Genomic DNA, 13488 nt, shown 5'->3' on the forward strand with positions numbered 1-13488 from the left:
GTCTTCCTTCTTGTGCATACCCAAATTCAATGAGAGGGACATAGACCCAACCTCAAAGGCAGGAGTTTGAAAGTCACACTATAAGAAGAATATGTGGGATGGGAAATATTGTGGCCACTTTTGGAAAATACAGTTTACCATATTACTTAACTTGAAATCACATAATTATAGAACATTGGAGTTGAAAGGATCTCACAGACTATCTGTCAAATGGGGATGCTAGTGGTACATACCTCCCCAGCAGTATTATGAGGTTTCAATATGTTAATCTTTGTTCAGTGCTGAGCAGTGGGCCTGGTATAGAACAAATGCTGAGTAAATTTCAGCGATTATTATTCAATACAACTGCCTCATTTTACAAATAACGCATGAAGCCTTAAGAGATCATGTTGTTTGTCATGGTTACACAGTGAATTTATAGTAGACCAGTATTAAGGGTTCCTATCTCTCACATAAGTCCTCTATACAGATTACTTTAACATCTGATGTGTTTCTCTCCTTCCAATTATGTTGTAAGTTCCCTTAGGCCAGGGAAAATATCACCAAATGATATATTCCTTCTACCCACAAGCTTTCCCAATGTGTTGACTGGATGTGGCCCAAATTGAACAAAACAAGATCTGCCTGTTCAGAGGGGCATTTTACAGCTAGAGAAATGAGGGTGCGGACAATGTGTAAGTGACTTTCATGGTAAATTCCAGACTGGTAGATGCTGGCTAAATACAGCCTTTCTATAAGTTTTGTGCCTGGTAGATATTTGTTGGTTGTTACAGTAGCAATAAATGGCCCAAACAGAGTGTAAGGCATTGTAATGGAACTTGACCAGCATTTGAAGGGAGACTTGAGAAAGATACAGGGCAAGGAATGAGCAAAGCTGTAGAGAATTCTATGGCTGAAGCAGAGTGACTAAACAGTTTTGGGATTAAAGAACATCAGTAGTGCTATCCTACGACTACCTGTCCTCACAGGTAAATTAGTACTGCTGTGTATTTCACTATGCTTTAAAAGATGAGACTAAACAGCTAAAGGTTTATCATTACTTTGATATTTCTTTTAATATTATTGTAAGTGGCATTTCTACTCTCTGTGCTGCCTCTTTAACATTAAGCTGTCAGGGCCTAGTGTGTAACTCAACCCTGAGACACTAACATGAACATGGTTAGCAAGTTCACCATCATCTTTCAAAGGAAAGGGATGGGAGAAGACAAGCAAATACAAAGATAGATCTGACTGTATTGAAAATGTGCCACACACACTTTCTTCTCACCAAGATTCCAGGTCACAGGTCCTATGAAATCCTGTTTGATGTTAACGATGCTGAACCTACATGACTTCTCATTGAGTTTGAATACAATGAACCATAGAGAATACGTCTTTTTTATTTTAATTCTTCCTTTCAACTTTTTATGTTGAAATAATTTCAGACTCACAGAAGAGTGGAAATAGTTTAAAACAAAAATAAAGCAAGAAGTGTCAAAAGAACTTCCATATATCCTTCACCCAGATTTTTCAACTATTAACATTTTGCCACACTATACTGTTTTCTCTGTCCTAAAGGTATTTCTTAAGAACTTCAGTATTTTTTAAGCATATGGATATTCATAGGCTTTCTTTTACATTACCACAATACACCCATCAAAGTCAAGGCATCTAACATTGATGTAATACCATAATTTACAAGTTTTATGCAAATTTTGTCAATTGTCCCAATAATGTCTTGAATAATTTTTTTTTCTAGTCTAGGACCCAGACCAGGATTGCACATTACATTTAATTGTGATGTGTGTTTAGCCTCTTTTAATCTACAACAGTCCTCTGCCTTTCTTTGGCATTCATGACATTGACATTTTAGGAGAGTACAGGCCAGCTCTTTGATAAAATGTCCCTCAATTTGGGCTCACTTGATGTTTCCTTGTGACTACCTTCAGGATGTTCATTTTGGGAAGAATGTGATTCTGTGTGTCTGGTTGCTAGTTATATTAAGATAGTGTTCACCAGATTTCTCCACTGTAAAGTCAGTACTTCCCCCTTTGTATTTAATAAGTAATTTATGGGGAGATACTTTGAACTATGTACTGTATATATTCATTTCCTCATCTAATATTTAACCTACTAGGTTTAGCATCCATTGATGATTCTTGCCTGAATCAAGTCTTACTCTAATGATGGAAGCAATTTATTTATTTGTTTGTTTTAATTAATTTAATTTTTCAATTATACTTTGCAGTCAATATTATTTTGTATTAGTTCCATGTGTACAAAATAGTGGTTAGACAACCATACACTTTACAAAGTGTTCCTCCCCGATATTTTCAATACCCCCCTGGCACCATACATAGTTATTACAATACTATTGACTATATTTCCTAGCCAAGCTTTTATTTTTTAAATGATTTTCTGTCTTGTGGTTTAAAAGTCAGAAATGTATTTCATTAAAGTTGCCCTAGAATGCTGGCCAACATTTACAAAGCATAAGACTATTCCTGAATTATGGCTGTGAAAACTGAACCTTTAGGATTTAGGTATCTTATGAAATTTTTGCCACATCCTATGCTGATTTCCCTTGAATATTTGTTCTTAAATTCTACCAAAGGGAATAAATAGCATAATGCCTCAAGAGAAAATGGATGAATAAAACAATAGGCAGATATATTGGCTCTGCTATTTTCAGTTACTGCTGAAAGTAATTTTAGAGCCATCTGTGGCTTTGATTCCAATCTTCTGCCTTCTTACTCTGTTCCTCTCCCCCCACCCATGAATACAGTGGCTGAAGTCTGGGTAGTTATCCACCATCTTCCAGTAGCTACCAGAATATCAGTTAAATTTGTGTTCTATCTCATTTTCTGTAGTAATAAAATACCCCTTGTGTTGTAATCTGGTCTGGGTCCCTTAGTGCAATCAGGTGGCAGGAAGGTATCGGTTGGGACCTGCTGCTTCCTCACAGTCTTTTGTTTATCTCTGCTTTATTCCTGTGTCCTCCGAGCAGGTCAATGGTAAAACAAGCGAAGGCTGCAGAGCCTTCTTCCACCCGCTCTCCTGCCAAGGCCTCATTTGGAGGGGTCCTGTCATAGGAAATAGGTTAGTACCTACTCCACATACTAAGTTTTTGTACCAGAAATTTTTAAAAAACAACTTATTTTTTAAAACTTTTAGTGAGAGGATCATTCAATGTTTTAAATCATAACAAATATATTTAAAAAGTAGAACTTTGTCTTTTTAAAACTTTATTTTGAAACGGTTTAACATTTCACACTTGCAAAAAAAGTTGCAAGAATACAGAAAGCTCTCATATACCCTTTACTCAGAAAGGCCACTGTGAGTGAGAATTTGGTATAGGGAATAGAGGCAACAGAGCTGTGGAGGGTGCTGGGGAGGTGATAATGTGTGAAAGGGGAGCTGGATAAGAAGAGTCACCAACAAGTCAATTTGAGGAGCCAGACCCATTCAACCTCGAGAGTGGGGCCTGGGGCCCAAGGGAGGATGGCAGAGAGGTTGGGGTGGGAGGCAGGCTGTTGCCTTTGAGATGTCTGCAGCCAAGAGTCTGGTGACAGCTCTGGCCAGTGTGGTTCACTGGATTGAGCTCTGGCCTGCAAACCAAAAGATCGCCGGTTCGATTCCCTGTCAGGGCGCATGCCTGGCTTGCAGGTCGGGTCCTCAGTTGGTTGTGTATGAGAGGCAACTGATCAATGTATCTCTCACCCATTGATGTTTCTGTCCTTCACTTTCTCCCTCCCTTCCCCTATCTCTGAAAATAAAATCTGGTGATGGGCTAGGGGAGGGGTCACTAGACCAACAGTCAGGAAGAGCTGGAATCTGACAACACCTCTGCATCTGTTTGTCTTCCATTGCATTTCATGCCAACTAGCTTCTGAGAGTCATGTTTTACTTCCATGTGCCAAATCTCTTACAGTAGTCTCTGAGCCAGCTCTTACCTGGAACTGTGTGGGGAAGGGTACTCTGGGAAACATGATTCCGGCTCAGCCCATTTTAAACTTTGCCATGTTAGTTTTATTCTCTTTATAGATTTGTAAGTGCATGTATGTATATGTATATGTCTATATATGCAAAATATGTGTATGTACCTATATTTATGTAATATACAAGCACTCCTTGTTTTATGATGCTTCTCTATTGTACTTCACAGACACTGCACTTTTTATTTTTTAATTTAATTTTTTTAAAATTTTTATTTATTTATTTTTAGAGAGAGAGGAAGGGAGGGAGGAAGAGAGGGAGAGAAACGGCAATGGATTGCCTCTAACACACACCCCAACTGGGGGCAGACCCTGCAACCCACATGTGTGCCTGCCTGGGAATCGTATTGGCGACCTTTTGCTTTGCGGGACAATGGGGCAAGACACTGCATTTTTTACAAGTTGAAGGTAAGACTCTTCTCCAGCAAAAACATTCCAGCTTGCTGAAGGCTCAGGTGATAGCATTTTTTAATTAAGGTATATACATTGTATTTTTTTTGTGTTTTGTTTTTTTAAGACATAATGGTATCACACAGTTAATAGACTACACTATACTGTAAACTATGTACTGGGAAACAAAAAAAACTCGTGTGACTCACTTTTTTTATTATTACATTTTATAGATTATATTGTCACAATAGTTCCATTTTTTTTCCCCTTTGCTCCCCTCCGCCTAGCACCCCCCTCCCCCAGCAATCCCTCCCTTGCCCAGTCCATGTCCATGGGTCATGCATGCAATCTCTCTGGTTTCTCCCTTTCCTATGTTACCATTATTTTAGAATTAATTCATTAATTGATTTCTTTTTATAACAATAAAAAAAAGTGATATCCCCCCCCTCAGACTTTAGACCTTTTATAATCTTATAGAGGACCGTGTTGTGTGACTCACTTTTACAATACTTGTGTTATTGCAGTGGTCTGGAACCAAACTCAAGATATTTCTAAACAAACACACATTACTATTTATTTTATCTGAACCATTTGAGAGTAGGTTGCAGACATTCTTCTACTTTACTCTTTTATACTTCAGTGTGTGTTTCCTAAGAACAAAGATATTCTCTGATGTAATCACAGTACAGTTATCAGTGATGTAACATTATACATCATACTTTATGTATTTATAGTCCATATTTCAGTTTTGTTAATTGTGCCCATAATGTCCTTTATAGCATTTTTTTCCTTCAGTACAGGTTTCAGTCCAGTATGATTTCATAGTCCCCTTTCGTCTGGAACAGTTTCTTGGCTTTCCTTTGTTTTTCATGACACTGACATTTTTGAAGAGTACAGGCCAGTTATTTTATACAATGTTCCTCAATTGGAGCTTGCCTGGTGTTTCCTCACAATTCGGTTCAGGTTATAGTTACTCAGCCAATATACTCTCAAAGTGATCTGTGGCCTCTGAGGATCACACCCAGAAGCACACACGTCTCTGTCCCTCTTCGGTAATGTACACTTGGATCATCTAGTTGAGGCATTGTCCAGTTTCTCCACTGAAGGTTACAACTCTGCCCATTGCAGCTAATAAATGATTAGTAGGTAGATACTTTAAGACATGTAAATATTCTACTCCTTATCACACTTACTCTTCTGTAGACTTAACATCATTAATGATTCATGTCCAAATCAATATTTACTGTGATGAATGCAAAGTGACAATTTTCCAATTCTACCAGTCCTTCCATGTATATGTCAATCAGCATTGCTGTAAGGAAGAAACTCCCTTCTCCCCTCTTTGATATACTTATCTATTTATTATTAATGCGGTCTCATAGATTCCTATTTTATTCAGTGGGTTATAATCCTTTACTGTCCTCTTAGTTTTGATGCTCCAATCGGCCTGTATTTGGACAGTGGGAGCCCCTTGAAGCTGTCTCCTCTGACCTTTGGGTATCAAACTACACAAAAAGATATACCCTGCAAGGGCCGTTCCCTCCTTGATTTATTCTATGCTGTCCACCTGCCTCCCCCAGCACACACACACCTTAAAGGCAATTAACTTTGTTATTTTCTGGTTCATCCTTCCTATGTTCCCTTTTGCAAAAATAAGGAGATATATGCATCTTTGCTTATTTCCTCTTTCTTAAACAAACAGGAACAGGCTATTTATACTCTTTTTCACTTCATAACATATCCTGGAAACCATCCCATTTCACCTCATAGAGATCTTCCACATTCTCTTTTTCTTTTAATAACTAGTTTGCTAATCTGATAGATAAGAAATGGCATCTCACTGTAGTGTTTTTTTTAATTAACATCTGTAGCAAGGTATAATTCACATACCATACAATTCACCCATTTAAAGTATACAATTCAGTGGTTCTTAGTGTTTTCACAGAGCTGTGCAACCATCACTACAATCAATTATAGAACATTTTTATCACCTTCAAAAGAAGCCCTTTACCCATTAGTAGTCATTCTCATTCTCCCCTCTCCGAAGCCCCTGGCAATCTCTAAATTACTTCGTGACTCTAAAGAGTTGTCTCTTCTGGACATTTCATATAAATGAAGTCATACAATGTGACATTTTGTGGCTGGCTTCTTTTACTTAGCATGTTTTCAAGGATCATTCATGTTGCAGCATGTAGTAGTACTTCCTTTTATGGTAGAATACTATTCCACTGTGTGACTACACCACATTTTATTTATCAATTCATCAGTTGATAGACATTTAGGGTGTTTTCCTTTTTGGCTATTATGAATAATGTTGCTATGGACATGTTTTTGTGTAGATGCATGTTTTCATTTCTCTTGGGTAGATACCTAGGAGCAGAATGGATGGGCCATATGTAACTCTATGTTTAATCATCTCAGGAGCTGTCAGACTGTCTTCCAAAGTGGCTGCACCATTTTATATTTCTACCAGCAATGTATGAGGCTTCCAATTTCTGTATATCCTCTTAGCACTAGTTATTTTTTTTTTTAATTTATTCCTTAGAGAGAGAGAGAGAGAGAGAGAGAGAGAGAGAGAGAGAGAGAGAAAGAGAGAGAGAGATTTCTTGTTCCCCTTTTGTATGTATTCACTGTTTGTTTCTTGCATGTGCCCTGACCGGTATCGAACCCACAACCTTGGCATATCAGGATTACACTCTAACCGAGCTACCCGGTCAGGGCATTTTCTTTCTTTTTTTATTGTAACCATCCTAGTTGGTGTTCTCAGTATAGTTTGTTGCTGCTGCTGCTGTTATTGTTGTTGTTGTTGTTTTAGGAGAGGAGAAGGAAGGTAGAAAGAGAGGGAGAGAAACATTGATGTGAAAGAGTTGCCTTCCTTAACTGTCCTAACTGGAGACCCAACCTGCAACCCAGGGATATGCCCTGATCAGGAATCGAACTGGCAACCTCTGAGTTTGTGGGATGACACCCGCACAACTGAGGCACACCAGCCAGGGCTCTCAGTATATTTTTAATTTGCATTCTTTTTTGAACGTTTGTTTTATTTTGTTTTGTTTTGTTTTTTGTTTGTTTACTTTAATTTTTCTTTATTTCCTTTAAAAAATGTTTTTCTTCCTTTGGTCTTTTGCATTCTTAAAAAATATATTTTATTTATTTATTATTTTAGAGAGAGGGGAAGAAAGAGAGGGAAAGAAATATCAATGTGTGATTGCCTCTTGCAGGACCCCAACCAGGGACCCAGCCCACAACCCAGGCATGTGCCCTGACTGAGAATCGAAATAGCGACCCTTTGGTTCGCAGGCTGGTGCTCAATCCATTGAGTCACACCAGCCAAGGTTGAATTCGTTTTTTAAAAAAACTTTATTGTATTTTTTTCCATTACCATTTAGTCCCCTTATATCCCCCTCCCTCTTTTACATTCCTATTATAGGTGAATTTGAACATCTTTTCATATGTTTAAGAGCCATTTTAATATCCTTTTAGCAGAATTGTCTATTCATGTCTTTGGCTGGTTTCTAAATAGGAATTTTGGACTTCTTTCAAATTTTGAAACTTTTTTATATATTAGAGATATTAGTACTTTATCTGTGATGTACGTTGCAGATATTTTCTCCTAGTTGTCATTGTCTTTGATATTTTTATTGTGGTTTTAGCATCATTACTGATAATAGTTTCACATTGTGAATGGATAGACAAAATGTGGTATATCCATACAAGGAATACTATTCAACAATAAAAATGAACTATGGATATATGCTATGACATAAAGTAACCTCAAAAACATTATTCCCAGTGAAAGAAGCCATACACAAGAGACCACATACTGTATGATGTCATTTATATAAAGTGTCCAGAAAAGGCAAATCTGTAGAGACACAAAGTTGTCAGGGGCAGGGGGTCAAGTGGTAAACAAGGTTAACAGTAAATGTGCACAAGGGATCTTATTGGGTTGATGAGAATGTGCTAAACTGATTTATGGTGATCTTGCACAACTTGGTAGATTTACTAAAACATCATTGAAATAGATATATCTATCGTATGATATCTAAAATATACTTTGACAAAATTATTTAAATTTTTAGATGGTCAAATTTATCAGCATTTTATTTTATTGCATCTGAATTTTGAGTCAAGTTACAAAAGTTGTTCCCTACACTCAGGGTATCAAATAGTTCACTGGTTTTTTTTTTAGTATTTGTATTGTTTCTTTCACTCTTTAAAATTTAGATCTCTCATCAATTTGGAGTTTACTCGTGTGTGCTGAGAGATGTAGATCTAGTTTTATCTCTTCTAAAATGGGTACCCTGTTGTCCCCCACATTACTTATTAAAAAGATGCCACCTTTATCATGTACTAAGTTTCCATGTGGACCTCAGTCTATCTCTGGACTTTTTATTCTATTCCATTGGTTTGTCTGTCTTTTAATGCACCACTACTATACTGTGTTTAATCAGACAGGCTTTGTTTTACTATCTGGCAAATCTAGTTCACCTATGTAACTTTCCCCTTTCAGTGTTTTTTCTTAAGTATATCTTATTGATTGTGTTGTTACAGTAGTTCCATTTTTTTCCCTTTGCTCCCCTCTGCCCAGTTCCCCCCTTCCCTCCAGCAATCCCACCCTCCTTAGTTCATGTCCATGGGTCCTGCATATAAGTTCTTTGGCTTCACCCTTTCTTATATTATTCTTAACTTCCCCGTCTATTTTGTACCAACCAATTATATTCCTTAGTCCCTGCACCGTTTCCCCATTTCTCCTCCTCCCCCTCTCCCAGCTGATAACCCTCCAAAATGATCCCCATACCTATGATTCTGTTCCTCTTCTGGTTTGCTTAGTTGGATTTTGTTATTTTTTAGACTCAGTTGTTGATAGTTGTGAGCTTGTTGTCATTTTAGTGTTCATAGTTTTGATTTTCTTTTTCTTAAGTAAGTCCCCCTGACATTTCATATCATAAATAGCTTGGTGGTGATGTGCTCCTTTAGCTTTACCTTGTCTGGGAAGCACTTCATCTGCCCTTCCATTCTAAATGATAGCTTTTCTGGATAGAGTAATCTTGGTTGTAGGTCGTTGCTTTTCATCACTTTGAATAGTTCTTGCCAGTCCCTTCCTGCCTGCAAAGTTTCTTTTGAGAAATCAGCTAATAGTCTTATGGAAACTCCTTTGCAGGTAACTCTTTTTTTCTATGCTGCTTTTAAGATTCTCTTGATCTTTCACCTTTGGCATTTTAATTATGAGGTGTCTTGGTGTGGTCCTCTTTGAGTCCAACTTGTTTGGGACTCTCTGTGCTTCCTGGACTTGCGTGTCTGTTTAATTCACCAAATTAGAAAAGTTTTTCTTCATTATTTTTTCAAATAAGTTTTCAATGCCTTGTTCTTCCTCTTCTCCTTCTGGCACCCCTATAATTTGGATGTTGGTACATTTAAAGATGTCCCAGAGTTTCCTAAGCCTCTCCTCATTTTGCTGAAATTTTTTCCATTCTGCTGTTCTGATCGATGCTTTTTCCTTCCTTGTGTTCCAAATCGTTGATTTGATTATTGGGTTCATCCCCTTCACTGTTAGTTTCCTGTAGGTATTTCTTTATTTCACTTAATGCAACCTTCATTTCTGCCTGGGTCTTTTTTATGCCATTGAGGGACCCAATCCTGATAACCTGTATTTTGAACTATGCATCCGATAGGTTTCTTATCTCCATTTTATTTAGTTCTTTCTCTGGGGTTTTTTTCTGTTCTTTCATTTGGGCCATATTTCTTGGTCTTCTCATTTTGGCAACCTCCCTGTGTTTGTTTCTGTGTATTAGGTAGAGCTGTTTTAGTGCACCTATTAACATTGTATGGGGCAGAGCTTTAGGTAATTGCTAGGGTGGGGCAACCCATGTCACTGCTCTGTGTGGGGGAGAGCTCACAGAGGGGACTACGCTGCTGCATGGTCTCTGGAGTTTTGCCTGGAAGGAAGTTATCTCCCCATTCGCACTTCACTTTCTCCCCGTTTGCCACTGGTGCCCTTCCAGATGTTGTCCTGGTGCTGAATCTCAGAGGGGGTGGGTCTGCGTGAGTCCTAAGTCCATTGTGGGCCCTTTAAGAGAATTCCTTCTGCTGCCCCAACCCCCATTGGCTTTTATAGCCAGAAGTTATGGGGACTTATTTTCCTGGTGCTGGGACCTTGCACTGGGTAGTCTGGACTGGGGCTGGGATCCCTCACTCCTGAGGTAACCCTCCCATTTTTTACCCACCACATGTGGATATGGGACCACCTGTTCCCATTCCCATGCCTCTCTGTGCCATTCTGCATCTCTGCACCTCTCCACATCTCCACCCCTCCTACTTGTCTGGATGAATGTGGTTTATTTAAATCCTTGGTTGTTGGACTTCCACATAGCTTGATGTTCTGACAGTTCTGGGTGAAACTTGTTTTGTAGTCTAGTATTTTTTCCTATAGTTGTGCGTAGAGGTGAGGTTTGTTTACATATGCCTCCATCTTCAAAAAGATGTCTTTTCATTTGTCAAGCCTATTTTTGTGTGTTTTAAGAGTGTTTCAAAGCCCTGGCTGCTGTAGCTCAGTGGATTGAGTGTCGGCCTGCGAGCCAAGTGTCACTGGTTCAATTCCCAGTCAGGGCACATTACTAGGTTGCACGTCAGGTCCTCAGTTGGGGGCATGAGTGAGAGGCAACCACACAGTGATGTTTCTCTCCCTCTCTTTCTCCTTTCCCCTCTCTCTAAAAATAAATAAATAAATAAATAAATTCTTTTTTTTTAAAAAGTGTCTGATGTCAGACAAATTTTCTTTTATATTAGTAACTTGACCTTTTACCTGGAAGCCCTTAAGATCTTTCACTTGTCTCTGAAGTCTAAACTTTTATTAAGGTACATCTCAGAGTTGATAGATTCAGGTCAATTTTCCCAAGTATGTGGTGCTCCCTTTCAATATGTAGATTTTTCTTGTTTCTGGAAAGTTTTCTTGGTGACAGTTTTGAAAAATTAGCTCTCTTCCATTGTTGTTTTTCTTCAAGGCTCAAATTATATCTGTGTTGGACTTTTCTTATATATTTTCTATTTCAACCACTTTTTTCCCTGACCCTTTTTACTTATATACCTACTTTTCATTTTCTTGGTTTTTCTTCGTCTTTATGCAATATCCTTTATTAAATTTTCATTTGAATCTAACCCTTGTAATTTATTCATTTGACATGTTTGTCTTTTACTTTGACTTTAATTTCTTTCCTGAGTTTAAACACTCTTGCATTGATTATTTCTACCTGTCTGTGCATTTCCATTCTTAGTTTTTACATTTCTGACTTTAGGATTTTTTATATTGTAAAACATGTTTAAGTGTATTTAATTCAGTTTGTATTTATCATGGTTGGCTTTTAGGGGGAGAATTTTCATTAGCTGATTTTTTTCTGTTTTTGTTTTAAAGTAGTTTTGCATTGAGTTAGTTCTTTTTCTTACTCCCAGGCATTTGTGGACAGAGTTCCTAACTCAATAATACCTTCCTCTTCCGCTCAAAGAACAAATAGAGTTGTTACCACACAAGGTGGGAGTGAGGTGGAGGGGCAGGCAGGGGCTCCACTGGGGCACTACTTCTGTGCTGTGGTAAAAGATCAGCTTTAAATTTTTAATTTTTAATTTCAAATCCATTGTGAACAAGCATTAAAAAAATACAATAAAAATGAATTTTTAATGATAAAAATAAAGCCCAATTGTTTTATTATATTTAACAGATAAAAATTGCTTTTAAAAATCAATATAATTAGGAGAAACAAGAAAAATTTATAAACCTGATGCATTCATTGAAAGTGAATATATATGCAATTAATAATCACTATTATATTCATAACTTTATTATTCTACAATTGTAACTAAATTAAGAGTTATGGGTCAAAGGGATTCCCCTGCATTAAATGCCTATATGCATACTTTGAGCAAAAACCATGTATATTAATATTTAAAACTTTTAAATGTGATAGATAAGCTTAGTTGCTTGTTAACCTATCTAATTGAGGTTGTATTGTTGACAGTGCTACATGTAGGGGATGATATATAACTAACTATTTCTATCTTTGGTCTTAACATTTATAGTAGAGAAACTAGTCTCACAGAAATATGTTGACAGGAAAAGAAGAAGATATTTTAAAGTAATTCAGAAAGCTCAAGATATTCATTTTTAATTTTCACCCAAAATAAAAGCAAGTGATGATTTATTCCCAAAATGTCTTAAAATCTTCATCCAATTCTAACAATTTATGATGTAAAAGAGTTAAATACAAATTCTGAATTTTATATGCTTTTGGGTAACAGTTGGCAAACTAACCTTAGACTATCTTCCATTATGGCATGGTTTTGTTGTGCATGACTAAAACATAGCCTACCTGTATGTGACTCACCATGCAAGCTTTACGATACCCAAACTGGTCTGTACCTTGTTAAGTGCAATGAGTCTATTGATGATGCATTTGGTTATTACATAATGTCAAATTGTTATAAAAATTTCTCAATACTGATATCAGTTTTTGTACTGGTAATAGCCCAGACCTGTACCAGTCTGTTGGCCACTTTGATTAGTCCACTTGGCCCACTGGCAAGTTACTGGAAGACTCCTTGGATCTTCAGGGATAGCTGAAGTTAAAGGGAACATTGATGGAATAGTAGTTAAAAAAACTCATAAAAGCCAACCATTACCTTATTATCTTTTGAAGTGACCAGAACATCTACCCCCTAATTCCTTCCTCATTTTGTCACATATTATGTTTATATATTCTAAATGATACCATTTTTTCTTTCCTTGCTTGTCCTGCACATTTTTCTTGCCATCACATAAAGGTGATTTACTTGGAAATTTAGTCTGTAAATATCATGTGGTGCCAGAAAGTAAACAAGTGCTCAAAAAATGATGACATGTCAAAAGGACACAGGAGCCAATGAAAGGGGCTCCCATTGACCAAATCTGGGATAATTGAGCCACAAAATAGATGATAATAATGGATTATAACACAGAGGCAAAAACAAATATCCATGAGTTATGTGATATAAATAGAATAGATAAATTAATGAGAGAGAGGGAAAAGTTCTTCTTTACAGAATTCCAATTAAAAAATATAGAAGGATGCTCTGGCTGGTGTGGCTCAGTGGA

This window comes from Furipterus horrens, unplaced genomic scaffold, assembly GCF_987537825.1.
Source record: "Furipterus horrens unplaced genomic scaffold, mFurHor1.1.pri manual_scaffold_17, whole genome shotgun sequence".
Lineage (NCBI taxonomy): Eukaryota > Metazoa > Chordata > Mammalia > Chiroptera > Furipteridae > Furipterus > Furipterus horrens.